Source organism: Pseudopipra pipra, chromosome 19, assembly GCF_036250125.1.
Source record: "Pseudopipra pipra isolate bDixPip1 chromosome 19, bDixPip1.hap1, whole genome shotgun sequence".
Classification (NCBI taxonomy): domain Eukaryota; kingdom Metazoa; phylum Chordata; class Aves; order Passeriformes; family Pipridae; genus Pseudopipra; species Pseudopipra pipra.
In genome coordinates, this window is record NC_087567.1 from 8,564,000 (window position 1) to 8,578,965 (window position 14,966).

At 46.9% G+C, this 14,966-nt stretch overlaps 1 protein-coding gene across 4 annotated transcripts in view; it reads left to right on the top strand.

Moving 5' to 3' along the window:
• Positions 1-14,966, top strand: part of RAB11FIP4 (RAB11 family interacting protein 4) — a 115,397-nt gene that overhangs the window by 65,781 nt on the left and 34,650 nt on the right. The window contains exon 1 of one of the 4 annotated variants that reach the window (XM_064676047.1): positions 618-638. The exons of the other annotated variants lie outside the window; for them this stretch is intronic. The gene's annotated coding sequence lies outside the window, so the exon portion shown is untranslated. Of the gene's footprint in view, positions 1-617; positions 639-14,966 lie in introns of those variants that run through there. 4 annotated transcript variants of the gene reach the window in all.

Here is a 14,966-nt window from a genome sequence, read left to right on the forward strand (position 1 = left end):
GCCTTGGATCACAAGACCTGACTGTCCAGGACCTGTTGCCGTAATGCAAAAGTTTAGTCACGTGTGTTGCTGCAGCATGGATTGTTTGAATTCCATGTTTCCATCAACTACAGATGATAAAATTTTGGCATAGCAGATTGTTACAGTCGCTCAGAAATAACTGATTCCACTGCAGGCTTCAATCCTGCCACTTGTTTCTGTGATATCTGAGCAGCTCAAAGCAGGGGGGTGAGACAGAAAACTCATTTATTTCAAAAAAATTAACTTAGAGAGCTGGTTACAATTCCAGATAGAAAATGTTTTGTTAATAAGCAGTATTCCAGACTGATGGGAGCACTTCGTGGAGGTTTACCTTTACCTGAACCAAAGAAACTGGTGCTGTTCACAGCTCTGTGTGATGCTGAAAGGAGCATTTGATTAGGAATGCCTTGGCCAGGGCGAGATCTGGAGGCTTTAGAGTCTGCCCCGGGTGTCTTGGCAACGATACACAGTTGAGAGCCCTCATCAGCACAGACACAGCGTGTCCCAGGTCTGGCTTCACATCCCACTCGTGCGCGGCAAGAGGGAAAACTTTGCTGCTACCGAGACGGGCTTTGGAGACACTGCAGCTCCCTCAGAGAACTCCACAGCCGTTCTCAGTAAGTACAATTTTAAATCAAGGGACGATAAGTTTTCTTCCCTCAGAAGTCATCCTTTGTTTAAGCGTGGCTGCAGGTCAGGGATGAAAATCAGGCTGAAAGTTAAAATATTCAGAAGTCTGCTTTCGGTTAGTGTGAAACTGCTCTAACCAGCCATTAGTTAAGTGATGTGGGATTGAAGGAGATGAGTTTTAGAAAACGTTATAGGCTGGGAAAGCAGAGGCTGAGCCTTCCCCCTTTGTCAGCATTGTGTGTGCAGTGCTACCTACAGCAGAGCGGGGCCAGCGCTGCGGGCTCGGCAGCAATCCCTGCACGGCTGATGCAACAGGGAGCCCTTCCCACTGCTCGTGCTCCGAAGGCAGAGCCTGTGATAAAGCAGATTTGATGAGAACTTGAGCTGTTCTGTTTTTTTTCTAAGATGTCTGTTTTCTTATGCAGAAGTGGGGTATGCTGTGAGGTCTTGTTCCCTCTGAGGTTTTCTGCTTTCTGAAGTGTTTGTGTTTTGCTTTTAGTGGAGTAAAACGTGACTGTGGAGTACCTGGAGAGGTATTGCAAGCCAGAGGAGAGGGTTGTATTGTGGTTGTATGGCTGGTTTAGGAAAGGGGTGTCTGGGTCCATCTCCAGCCTCTGTCACAGCCTCTCGGTGTGGCCTCAGGGAAGGAGCTGCTGTGGCTGTGCACTGCTAGAGGAGCCCACACAGAGCCTTCTCTCCCTGGCATGTGACGTCCCTGCGTGGGCTGGCCTGGCGTGGGTGGGCATGACTGGCTGGTCTGGTGCTCATGGCAACCTCTTCCCGTGCCTGTGATGCAAACAGCAGCCACTGCAGGTATTGCTGCACTCCTGGGGGAGGCGTTTCAGGGCACACACAGGGGCACAGCCTGCAAAGAAGCAAATTCCTGTGAAGGACCTGTTAGCACCCGGAACGTGTTTCCAGGCATGTTCAAACACCTGGAACATGCCTGAAACACACCTGGAATGCCCTGAACATGCCTGGAACACCACTGGAACGTAACAGAAACACATCTACAACACACCTAGAACACACCTAAAACCTGCCTGGAATGCAGCTGGAACATAGGAACACATGTACCTGGAACACAGCTGAAACACACCTGGAACTTACTCAGACTGGAACGTGTTTCCAGGTGTGTTCAAGCACATGTGGACCTGGAACATGTGTGGAACACACCTGGAACCTACCTAGACCAGAACACATTTCACTGCCCAAGTATTTCACTGTGATACTTGTTTCCTACAAGGCTGCTTTAGGATTCCTAACCCAGTTTTTCACCTAAGAGAAAAATGGGATATTTTAGTAACAGAAAGCAGCATGGATATTACTTGTTCATTCCAGGTCCCTACAAATTGTGGTGTTGCCTGTCTGATTCCCTCATTTATCTCAGCAATTGTGCTCCATGAGGAGACTGTGCACAAGCAGGAAGCAAGTCCCCTTCCCTCTGCTCCTCCCTCATGGAACATGCTTGTGTGTGTTAAATAAAGCCTCAGTGTTGGGCAGCTCCACCTTGGACTCATCTGATGAGTATTTGGGCCTCCCTGTCTCCCTCTCCTTTATCTTCCCCCTCTTTTCTTTCTGTTCCTTCCTCTATTCTCCAGTAACAGTGGCACCTAATTAGGTCATGGATTGCTTCCTACTCAGAACCTTTCAGGAGGTTTTGCAGGAGCTGTGGGGTTTGTTACTCAAGGCACTTGTTCTGCTTGCCCAGCTTTCCTGCTTTGTGCCTCTATTAACTGCTCCAATACTGAAATACTTCTTACAGGGCTGTGGCAGTAAAAGCCATGTTAGTTCCATAACAAGCTGCTACTGACTGCTCGGGGAGCTCCCAAAGAAACATTTTACTCTGAGATGAATCTGCTTTTCTGCATTCCCTACTGTTTTATTAATAAGACTATTTTCATGAGAAGAAGATTCTCACATGAAGCCGCCTGCAGCTTCAGCTGCTGCTCCTCCCTGGGGCCCAAGCACGGCCTCCTACTTGCACAAGCTGTTGGGATCCACATCTGGGCAACAACACACACGGTGCTGCTTTCAGGGCAGGACTGGCAGAATTGGATTTTTTTGTATCTCTAACTAAAATCTAGGAAACACCAGATACACCCAATTCAATCTGCAGCCAGGAGTCTGTGACAGGGGGGGCTGGGACTAGATGCAGACCTTGCAGTGGGTATTTGTAGGAGATTCCTACCTCCTTCCCTCAAAAATACCAATTGTCTCCTGTTCTCTAATCCTGCCTTTGAAACAAGCAGTTTATTGTATGGTCCTAAATTACAGTTGTGAATATTCTTAATAGCTGTATAAATACCCAGACACTGGAAAAAAAAGCACAGATGAAAGAAGGGCTGATAGTTCAGAATGATTAAAAAGATTTCAACTTTTCTTCAGAGTTAATTGAGAGCAAAGGCTGTTGCCCCCTTACTGCACAAATTTCAATTAAGCTCACGGCAGAGCTGGTCACAGTGGCTGAATCTTTCCTGTAACAATTTGTTAAGGGAAATCTTTCCTGTTTCAATCATTGAACCTTGTTAAATGAATTTCATACAATGTTTTAGTCATTGCCTTTCCTTCATGCCCAACTAAAGCTTTTTCATAGCAATCAGTGGCAGCAGAATTTGCACTCTGGGAATGACAGGACTGGCTTTGCCTGGTTGTGTCCTGCATAAGAGACTGTCCAGAAATCTTCATTCTGTGCTCTGCTGTGTAAAAGAGGGGCAGGTGGTACTTCCAGCTTCTTCATCAAGCAAGGTACCAGTCATCCAGGTGAGATGGTGGTGCCTGAGTCCTTAGCCTGAGTAAATGTTTCACCTGGAATGTTTTGTAACACTTTTCAAAGTGAAGGTCACACATGCCTGTGGAGGGACCACCTGGGCTGGCTTTTTTCCTGTGACTTTTTTGCCATTGCTTGCTAAATGTGGCTTAGCAAGAGTGGAGAGATGCTGGAAGATGGGAAATGGGTGAGGGAGACAAGAAAGCTGCATAGAAAGTAAAAGGAGATAAATCTAAATTGAGGGGCAGTTTCTCAGGGTACTTAGGATGTCCCAGGTCTGAGCATCCATGCTGTCTCCAGAAATCTCACAAGGCAGGTTATTCAGTAAACTTCGTGGACTAGTAGATAACATCTCTTTTGTGGTGCATTTTTGCTCACATTTATATCCAAGGTTTGTTGAGTCACCTCTGATTTTTTTTGAGATTCACTTCTCCTTCCTTAATCAGCTCAAGCACTTGAAGCCAGTGGGTGTTTGGAGTAAGTCAAGAGTTTTGAGCTCAGCCTCTCCTTCTGTCTGAAGCTGAAATGGTCCAGCCTCAGGAACTTCTTGAGATACCCTTTTTGAGCAGGACATACTGTCAGGTTTACATGGAAATAACAACTGTCTTGATAGTTTTAATTTCTTTTTGCCTTGTATCCCTGTCCAATCTGCCAGCAGCACAGGAGAAATCAGGGATGCAGGCTGACCTCCTGGAGGAAAAGGCATGCTGCCAGAGAAGTAGATCTCAGGTCTTTAGAGAAGGAAGTGTCACATTACCAGCTGATTAAACAGATCTGACAGAGCCTAAAGCATAAAGCGTTGAGCCTGAAGCTGTAATCCAATAACTGTCCTGAGAGGAGCTACATGGCCTTTGGGGTGTTCCCAGGTGAGTTCCTGCAGTGTCTGCAGCCTCAAAGGAGAGTCCCCTGGGTCTTGTGCATTCCTCTGGGTTTGGGGTGGAGAAACACAGTTGTTGCCTTTTCCAGAGGGGATGGAGGGGAGAACTGGCCACAGCTCAGAGCCTGCTGAGGTCACTAAAAGGCTCTGACTGGGGTACCTTTGGCTCCAGCAGCTCAGGCAGCCTGAGGAGCCCAGCAAACTGGGTGGGGAGCTGGTGTTCACAGCTCACACGGGGCAGTGGAGCCGAGTGCCAGGAGGGCCCCTGTGCTGCAGCCCCCATGAAGGATGTGTCTCTCCTCACCTGCAGCCCCTGGCTCCTGGGTGCCTGTTCCCATGTGGTGCTGCTGTGTGGAAATGCTCTCCTGGAGGGGCTGTGCCACAGCCCTGTGATTGCCTCGAGCATATTGGGTTTTTAGAGTGGCATTAAATGTCTGTGTTCAGGCAGCTGAAGCCATTCAGTCCTGCTGGACACCAGGTGGGAGTGACTGATGACTGATCCATCCTTGGGCTGTCAGTGCTGCCTCTGCCTGCCTGGGGCTGTGCCACCGGGAAGGAAACAGGGAGCAGACACCCCACATCAGGGATAATTGACAGCAGGGGCCCTATACGGACACTGCAATTATTTCCTTCATTTTCCTTTTGTCTAATTGTAAGATGTGTGATTGCCGTGGGGGGGACCACCTACTGTTTTACTGTGATTTGAGAAAGCCTTTGAACTCGTTTCTTTTGTGCTCTGGTCACCCAAATGTAAAACAGAAGCAATTAAAACATGGGAGAATTGAAAAGGTCTGGAAGATGGACATGAAAGGCTGGTCTGAGCATCCTTGGGGCCAGCTCTGCAAGGGGGGTGGAGGAGAGGGAGGACAGGTTTATCTTTGGAGTGAAGGGCACTTTTCCCCTGAGACTTACATGAGGTCTTACACCAGACTTGCAGCTTCCATGCTGTTTCCAGACAGAGCAGTTGTGTCTGCAGGACAGGTACAAATGCCAACTCTTCTGGCAGGGCTGACACTCAGCCACGGATCTGAAGCGTTTGCTCTGTCTGTGGCTACTCACCAGTGCATGAAAATGCCCAAATGCAGAAAGGGCATTTGTTCTCTGTGAGCCTGGAGGACAGAAGTTATTCCTGGCGAGGAGGAGCTGCCAGCATTCAGAAAGTTGTAGGAGCAAAGTGGTCTGGTAGGACATACTTTCTGTTCCCCTTTAAGCTTGGTGGCTGAAGGGCACCAGAAGCTTCCAGCCTCATCTCCCAGCCTTGGAGGGACATTCAGACTCCCTGGAGGAGCTCACATGGTCAGCACTGTCCCCAGGCAGGGCACAGGTTGATTAAACCAACAGAGATGCTCAAGAAATGTAGTTGGGACTCAGCATGAGTGAATGAGGGGTTTGAGGGCTAAGGCAAAAAGTGTCTTTAAGGAAAGGAAGGTTTGCTGCTGATGTCAGTAGCTTTTAGACCAGGCTTGGACGGGAGTGCTGGTGCTCACTGCGTCATTGTGGGTGTGTCTGGTGGCCAGCTTGTTTTAGCATATTTGAATACCAAAAAAGTCATCACTTTTCTCAGGAACAGCAGGTGAAATACTGGTTTCAGCTGGGGAGCTCTGTGATGTACTTTGTTCAGGCCTTGGGGAGACTTTCAGCTTTGATGTTGACTGTGATTTAATGGTAAAATGGCAATATCCCTTGGGAAGGAAAGACAATTGGTGCAGTCAGCCACCCTCACAAAAAACTGCTGTGCTGGGATTCAGAGTGCTGCTCTCACTCCAGATCACTGCCTGATCTCCTATTGGAGTAAACTCATGGTGTGTAGAAACTGTTGCATCGATCCCAGAAGAAACCACAAACCCCAGACATGACACTCTGACTGCTTCCAGTCAGACACACACACACAGTAGGTTCCTTTTACATCAGCTGGCATTTGTCAAACCTGTCACAGTTTATGTTTGCCACAGTGTTCTTTTGGGAACCATTAAGATTGGATGTGTAACCTGGGGAAAAGGCCACGGGAGTCAGGTTCAAAATATTTGTATTGCTTGCAGCCAAGTTTCACAGCATGGCAAGGGCGTTTCACTGCCTTGGGCTGTTGGAGGTGTTGGTGTAGGGAATTAGTTGTGGAAATTAAAGACATGGCAAAGACAGAAGGTCACTGGGACCCCCTGCACATGTTGATCTGTGCTCCTGAGGCTTAGATTGCTTACAGCCACCCCTTCCCTCCTCTCTGCTGCCTGGTTTTTACTATGAAAAATAACAACGAAAGGTTTGACTTTATTAAAGACATTTGCATTTGTGATGTTTACAGTACAGAGGCAGGTCCTCCTAATTAACTGTATCATGACTTAATGCAGTCATTTCAGTAGCAAAGCCTGATTCTGAGTTGATTTACACTGGAGTAATTCCAGGTTAACTAAGATATAACCATGGAGCAATCACAGTTATAAAAATATTGTTGAGTGCTGGGAGAGAAATAAGGGAAGGTGGAAGGACAGGCCCCCCTGGCAGGTAGTCAGACCAGTGTGAGTGTTTACAGACCTTACTCTGAAACAGGAACATGGGGCTGAAAGAACTGGTGATTGTGTATCTGCACACTCAGCCTCTCAACTGGAGTATTGTGGGTTTGGGTCAAAGCGGGAAGTTTGACAGAAAGTGCTGATTAAGACCAGGCTACTATCCCAGAGCAGACTAAAATTACATTGCATTTGTCATTGTGAACATTTGCACTTATTAATAGACAATACTAAAAAAGCCCTCCGATTCCATCTGTTGCAGTTTCTGATTCAGGCACTGTATGTTCAGGGGATTTGGCAGGTTTTTAAAAATCTCTGCCTTGGGAAAGATTTTTTTGCTGATTTTAAAATGACGACAGCGTTTTTCTGAAAGTTGTTAAAAACACTTCACTTGTTCAGGTCGATAAATCAGGACCAAATGCTCACTGTAACACCCCTGAGCAGTGGCTGAGGAGTACTGAGATCAGAACTGGACATGAGTGATGAATCCAGCCTCACATCAGCATGGTCAGGAATTTAGCCTCCCCTTATCAGTACATCAAGGACTTGAATAAAACAGAGAGATCGTGCACGAGGTGAATGATTAATAATGGTCATTTTTGATAAGACAAGGAATACAAGATTAATGTGCTGGGGAAGTCTATAAGAAAAAAGGCCCTTAAATTTTTCAGCCTGATCACAGGACATGGCTGTTGTGAGACATGAATCTAAAAGGCAGTGTGTGCATCTGGTTCTTAAATAATTATCTTCATAGGAGTGCTAGCTCGGTGTGGAATGGAAGGGGCTGTAAACTGCAGCCCTGCAGTGTGTCACAGAGCCAAAGGGAATCTCTGCATGTGACCCTCCCAGCCCCTTGCAGGGGAGGGACAGGACACTGCCACCGTGGCTCTGAGGAGCCTATGGTGGTATTAAAGCTGTGTTGTTCCAGGCAGGGAATGTGTTGGAGGGTGAGCATCTCCTGTCAGTAGTTCCCATGCTGGTGACTGGTTTGTGCTGGTGACTGACAGCTGTGATAATGAGGTTATTGTGAGGAGGCAATCAGTGCACAGAAATGTTTTTATGTCTTATGGTCTGGGATCTTGGGCTTTTTTGTGTCCCGAGAGGCTCTGTCTCTAGTTGGCTGGGCTGGAGCAAAGGGCAGAACATCAAATGACTGTATAAGAAAAATCCCTGTTGCTTTCTCATCTGCATTAGGTGGTTGGTTTGTCATAGCCCTTGTGGAGCTGTTTGCTGTAGCATCAAGACAAGAGTTTTGGAAGCGTTTTTATGTTCCTTTGAAGTGAAAACACCTGGGGAGCAAAGTGAGTCCATTAGTTCCTGTGGACAGCTGGGGGTTCATAGATGCTCCATCTTTAGGTGAATCCCCTTTGCTGCCCACTCTCTCGATGTTCCCTGAACTCTGTGGACTGAACTCCAGGTTTTCATGCTGGTTAATCTCAGTACAGTGCTTTGCCCCCGGGAGCCTCGAATCTGGATCTTGGCTTATATCAGAACAGAATCCTGGGAGAGGGATCTGACAGCTGGGCAAGGGTGGCATGGGGGAAGCAGGCATAATTCTGGTTGCAAGGTTTGATAAAAAAGCTTTCTGCATGTATCTTTTCTCTCTGTTTTTGTCTCACTGGAGATTCGGAAGGTGGTTTTCCAAAGCACCACTTTCACCATGCAAAAAATCTTGTTTTCTTTCTCTCTTCCCACTGACCTTCTCCTTATTATGCATCTGTGAGTTGCAAAAAAAAAACCCCAAACCAGAAATGGCTGTCAGCTCCTGTCTCTCAGGGACAAGATTAAAATCCACCAAAATGAAATGTCATGGAAAGCATTGAGTTGTCATTCTGATGCCACAGAAAATTGACTTGCTGTCTCTTCCTGCTGCAGTGCAGAGCTGATGGAAGTACCTGACTTGCTAGATTTCAGTAGGAATGGGGATGGGTGATGAATAGGAACCACAAATCACAAAGCTAAAAGAATGTGCTAGGGATGGTCCAGGTTGGAAATTGGATCGTTTTGATGTCTGTACTGAGTCGTTAAGGATAGAATTCATGTTTCAGATGATAAGACTGTCCATGTGTGACTTTTAAATTACAATCTGTATGTTTCTTACTGAGATTGGACTTCCCTCTGTAATATCCAACCATGGCTCTGAAATGCTTTGTAGGCATTACTTGTAGAAAATAGTGAGGGTTTTCCATCCATATGTTAATATTTTAGTGGTTGCTATTTTTTTTTTAGCCATATCCCAGAATGAGAATTGTGTTTCTGGATAGAACTGATGATTGAGCCCATTCCTGACATTCTGCATGATCCAAGATCCTAAACTCAAAAATAATCCTGAACCAGGCATATACAAATGTGCAGCAGCTGCAACTCGGACTGAAATGATTTTATTAATATTAGTTACTGAAAGGTGCTTACCCTGACAAGGCAGCTCCTCTGCTCACAACTGGAGCAGTGACTCTTGGTCAGAAGGAAGTGGAAACATCTGGTTCCTCAGTTGGTGGAGTAAAGAGCCAGGAGTCTGCCCAAAAGTGAAAGATCAGGGATGCAGCAGCTGAGTGAACTGCAGAGTCACAGGAACCAGACCAGTTCACGTCTCTCTTGTATCCATGGAGACCCAGGGACTGCAGGGGCTGGGATGCTGGGGTGTCACACTGTGCTGTCACCAGGTGACAGGGGAGGATGGAGCTCAGCTGGCAGGGAGGGCCCTGCAGTGCTCAGTGCTGGCACTGCCAGATCCCTGTGAGAAATCAGAGCCCAGGCAGAGCTGCACCTTAACCTGGTGGAAATGGTCACACACTGCAAACAGTTCAGCTCCTGCACTTTGCAACCTGCTCATCCTTCTGTCAACCAGCTCCCCACTCAGCCTGCATGGAGAGACCACAGCTGGCAGTGCCAGGGACTGAGTCAAGGCCACCTTGTTCCCCGGGGGTGCTTTCCCTGGTGACAGCCAGTTCCTGGTGTTGGTGGCACTGGGCTGGAGGACCAGCTCTGCTTAAGGAGTCCCACTAGGTATGTGCTACAGGAAGATGGCACTGGATTGATAAGACAGAAAAGGTGAATGGCCTCAGCTGCAATTTTCCAAGCAAATAAAACTTTGATCTGCAATGTAATTTAAATGATATAAATCATATACAGTCTGGGGCCTGAGATGTATCTGGGTTCTCAACTAAAAAGTATTTCCCATGGCACGGTTTGGTGTCTTTAAGGAATAGCAAATGAAAAAGGCTTTCTTTAAACTTCTATATCACTCCTCTCCCCAGGTTTTGTTGTCTTTCCTTACTGTTCACACCTACCGCATCCATGTCTAAAAACTGGGGCTGGAGACAGGAACTGGTGTTGGGCAGACCTGTGTGCTGAGCCAGGAGGGCACTTCTGAGGCCTTGTGTGAAAGAGATCATGAGATGAAGCAGAAAATAACATCTGTATTGCACTAAAAGTCAACATTTTGACAGAGGAGTTTTCTTTTGAGGTAGAAAAGTGTCCATTTTAGGATAGAAGAGGGAGGATCAAACATATCCTGGAAGCTGTGATCCATGATCATATATTGCATGGTCATGTTATCAGTCTAAACACTGTCCTGGATTTGCACATCTCCCTAAGCACAGATGTGCTTTGGGCACAGTGGGCTCATTGTCCAAATAAAGGTTGGAGGGAGGTCTGGAGTGATGTCTTGTCATATAGATGTGGCTGCTAAAAGCAAATTCTCCCAGCAAGGAAGTGCAGATTGTTTCTGTTATTGATTGCCACGGTCTCTGCTTCATTGGGACCACATGGCCCACGTTGTTTTTGTAGCTGTCCTTTATTAAAACTGACAAAGAAGTATCAGCGTTTGAAAAGATGAGTCTTGAGAGTCCCCTGGGCGGCGTTTTCGTGCTGTAAAGTGATACTGGCACATTTGATCCACAGATGCTTTTAGCACAGTGATAAAACAAAAGCTTCCCTTCCCAGGGTGGTCTTCTACACTACAAAGCTTTCTGGGTTTTTTCTGTGCTTAATGGGCCAGACCCCAAGAAGTGGAGAGAACCTGCAGTTCTCCCTGCCTTAAACTGTGCTCTCAGCATTTGGTCCCGTGTTGTAAAGGCAGAGAAGGTCCCTATGTGTATAGTTTTTTAAGGTATACTTTGCTGCTTCATCAAAGGCTCTAATAATGTGTTTTACATTCACATGGGTTATCTGTGTTGGTTTTCAATATTCCAGAGACTGGTGGTTGGAAAGCTTTCATCCTTTCTGGTGACCAGCATTCACAGTCCCTAATCCTCCCCTGTTCTTGTGCCTGACTTTGTAAGAAGCCAGTCAGAGCTCTGTTTGAACACACAAACCAGAAGATTTTTGTTTTGGCGTTATATTTGAAGATACCTAAAAAAATTTAGATCTGAGACATTTCAGACTAGGACCTATCATGAGTGGAAATGTGTGACCTCAATCTGTCTGTGCAACAGCTCCTGATCTGTAAAATGGGAATACCATCTTCCCTCATTTTGCAGAGACTCTATGAAGATAAATTAATCGTTGCAGAGCACTCAGATGTCAGAGTGATGAACACCACAGAAAAGCTTGGGGGGAAATAAATAGTTCTGTCTGCAGAGCAGGCTGTTAGTAGTAGCCATAAATAAGACATGAAGCTGCACTTTGATCAAGAGACTAAAGCAGATATTGAATAGTGGCTGATAAACTGAGCACCATCCAGCCTGTGTCCTGGACACATCCAGACCAGTGGGAAGTAGTGTGTGATTGTGTGATTAAAGAGATGTGTTAATGCAAACAAGCCATAGGACCAAAATGTTGCACCCGTGAGCTCAGTACAGCCTTTCCCTTGCTTTAGGATGTTCTGTTCTGCAGCCTTGCCCTTAGCATGTGTCATGAGAGGAGTATTAGCCACTGGTCAGCATGAATTATTCTTGTCCTGGACAGCTGATTCTTTTTCTTTTCCTTTCCTCTGCTAACAAGGTGTGTTATATGGAGTAGAGGCTAAAAGCTTAAAAACGTCATGAAAGTGTGCTCAGAGCTGAAACTACCAAAAGGTGTGTTCTCCAGGCAGCAGCCTGTCTTCTGCACACCATGCAAAGCAGAATCCAGCAGAATCCAACACATCTGTCAGAACCCCCAGCTCCATCCACAGCTCCAGGCTCACCTGAGTCCTGGCCAGTTGCTTGCTCAGGTAGGGCAGTAACTCCTGGAGCCACGGAGGAGCAGAGTCAATTTGCCAGAGCAGAGACAGCTGAATAAATGTGATTCCATCTTTCTGCTTGGCTCCCCCTTGGTTTAAGCTCTGGGGTGGCTCAGGGATGCTCACACTTTCCTTGCCATCTGTGCTCTTACCTGCACAGTGAACGTGTCCGTGCCCTCGGTCTGCAGAGCCCTCCCAGCCCATTTCTAAAGGACAGGCTGTGTATTTTTCGCTTGAAATTGCTCACATAGCCTGTTGTTTTATTTTATTCCTTATTATTGGGCATTTTGACAAAGGCTAAACAGAGCAGATTTTGTGTCTGGCATATTTTTGTAACGCTTTTGACAGAGGTGCTTTAATCGTGGATTCACAGCTACCATTATGAAGCACCTTCAGGGCTTGATACAAAAAATGCCAATGGTACAGTTGCAGTGATGAACAAAAAATAAACTGCTTTTCAGAGGGAAAGACATATCCTTTTCCATTATCTGGCCTTTGGACTCACAGTTCTTGACTACTTGTCCCTTGTGAGGGGTTTTGGAGAGGAACACAGAAAATCTCTCCAAACGCAGCCTCATTAAGCAACTAAAGTGTAACCTACGGATGGCAAAAAGGTTACAAGTAGCTCCTCTCTAGAGAGAGCAGTGGGTAAGGCCCCCAAAATGTCTTTGTGCTGTAATTGGGTGTCACAGAGTCAGGTCCAGCTTCATTAGAGGCCCAAGGAATTGATGCTAATGGGCCCTCAGCCAGCCCCGTCCTGCCTTTGGTGCTCTCATCTTGCACAGAGACCTTCTCCTGTGAGCCCTGTTTGACCCGAGCTGTTTGATGTGCCTGGCTGCCTGCCCTGCTCCTGAGGGTAGGACACAAGCAGGAGCTCTGCTCTCACTGATGTTAAAGGTCGTGGGGAGAGCAGACCCCCCTGGTCTACCCCATGGTGTGGAGTCTGAAGAGCTGCTTCCTTACTTACTAAAATAAGCCTCTCTGCAGACACTTGGGGTCTTGGTTTTTTGGGAGTGGGAGCAGGGGTTGAGCTGAGCCTGCTTCACTCAGAGCAATGTTCCTGTGCAGCTGTAGTTTGGAGCTGACCTCCTCACCCCATCCAGGGGTGAAGGGATGGGGAGGGCAGGGAGGAAACTGCAGAAAGTTCTGGATAGGCTCTGTTGGCTGTAAGTGCAGCCTGCTTCTTCCCCCTCTACAGTCTTCATCTCACCAGCTCCACACTTCTCCCATGTTCATCCTATCTCAGCCTTCTCCCAGCCTCCCCTTCAAGCAAGTCATGGGAACAAATTGTAGTCTGGAGTGAGCTCATTCTGCATTCCCTCTGTCCCCTTTTCCCTACCTCAAAGTCTGTCTTTGCCTATCCTAATTGTAAGGTCTTTGGGGCAGGGACTGTACTCTCCCTGTGTTTCTGCAGAAACTTCTTAGCTTAATTAGGGATCATTCTTGGTTTGTTCTGTCGTAATAAAAGGGATTCATAATAATACTGCAGTAATTCACACCAGTCTTGCTGCATTTCCTTCAAAGGAAGCACTCCAAAATAAGATGAGAGTAGATGAGATGAAGATCAGGCCAGCTGTAATTACAAGTCTGCAATATCTCATTTTGAAGCAGAGCAGTTACATGCAGTAGTAACTTGGCTGGCTCTTATTGTAGGGGAAAAACCCTATACAAAAGGTATTTTTACATATGTCTCTGCGAAATAGCCACCAATATTCATCAGAGAGAGCACGATTAAAGGCTCTTGAAGCATGATTGGAGTTGCCAGTTTTCATGAGATAATTAAGATGCAGGTTTGGTATATACATTCCAGTGATCTCATTATCTTCATTATTAATTAGTCTCTGTTCTTCGCATTTCAGCTCCAGTTTCTTGTCATTAGGGTGACTCGCCTGTGAGTGATGAGTTAGTGAGATTCAGAGGAAGCATTCTGCCCCTGGAACAGCAGAGGAAGTGCCAGCCTTTGTTCAGAATTGCTCCAGAGAAATTGCGGTGCTTTGCACCAGATCAGCAGGTTGTCCTGCCATAAACCCTTTCAGCAACACACCCTGCCCAGCGTTTCCTGGCCAGGAGCCTCTGGTTTCAGCAGGGACTCTGGGTGCTACTGGAAATCATCGGATCGTGGGATCATAGAATGGTTTGGGTTGGAAGGGACCTTAAACATCATCTCATTCCAACCCCCTGCCACGCCTCTCCCCCTTCACAGGGAAGGAGTCAGCAGTGATTGTAACTTAGGCAGTTGTGTATTCAGCAGTCTTCCTCTTAAGCACCCAAATAGGAATATTTTTCCCAAATTTCCTCAGGCATGCTTCTCCATAGCATTATCTGTGGGATCTGGCAGTACCAAGGGTCCTTTTGCCAGTGTAACCATCTCTTTCCTTTCCTGTGGTAATGAGGATAAAAGTTTACTCTCCATTAACAGGTAGTTGTCAGCGAACCCCACCTCAAATCCTGGACAGGAGTCAAGAGTGCACAAACACCTCCTTGTAGAAGTAGGCACGTGGCAGGTGGGATTTAGGGAAAAACAAGGTGAGTTAAGATGGAAACCGGGTGTGAAGGAACGCCCTGCCGTTTTCAGGGGCCAGCTATTAAGGCACTGGATGAGCACATCTGCCACCGTAGGGCTTTCCTTTGAAAAGCAGCAATTCTGCTGCTGATGGAGTCACAGAATACCCAAATAACCACGCTCAAGAGGGTCTCCATGTGTAGATCCTATTCATGCAAACTACACGTGAAGCCTGGAGCGAATTTCAGTGTCTGTGGTCATCTGAGCAATTACAAACCTGCACAAATCCCTCAGCTGCCTGAAATCATGACAAGAGAACAGACTCCAGCCTCAGATGGGAAAAATGTTATCACGCAACATCTCCTCCTGTGGCGCTGACTCAGGGGAGTCGCAGCTGCTGCCCTGGGCAGACGTGCACCCCCTCTGCTCCTGGGCATGAAGCACTTGAAGGCCTGGGTCACTCCCAAAATTAGTCCTCGTCCCTCCAAGAGAAGCCA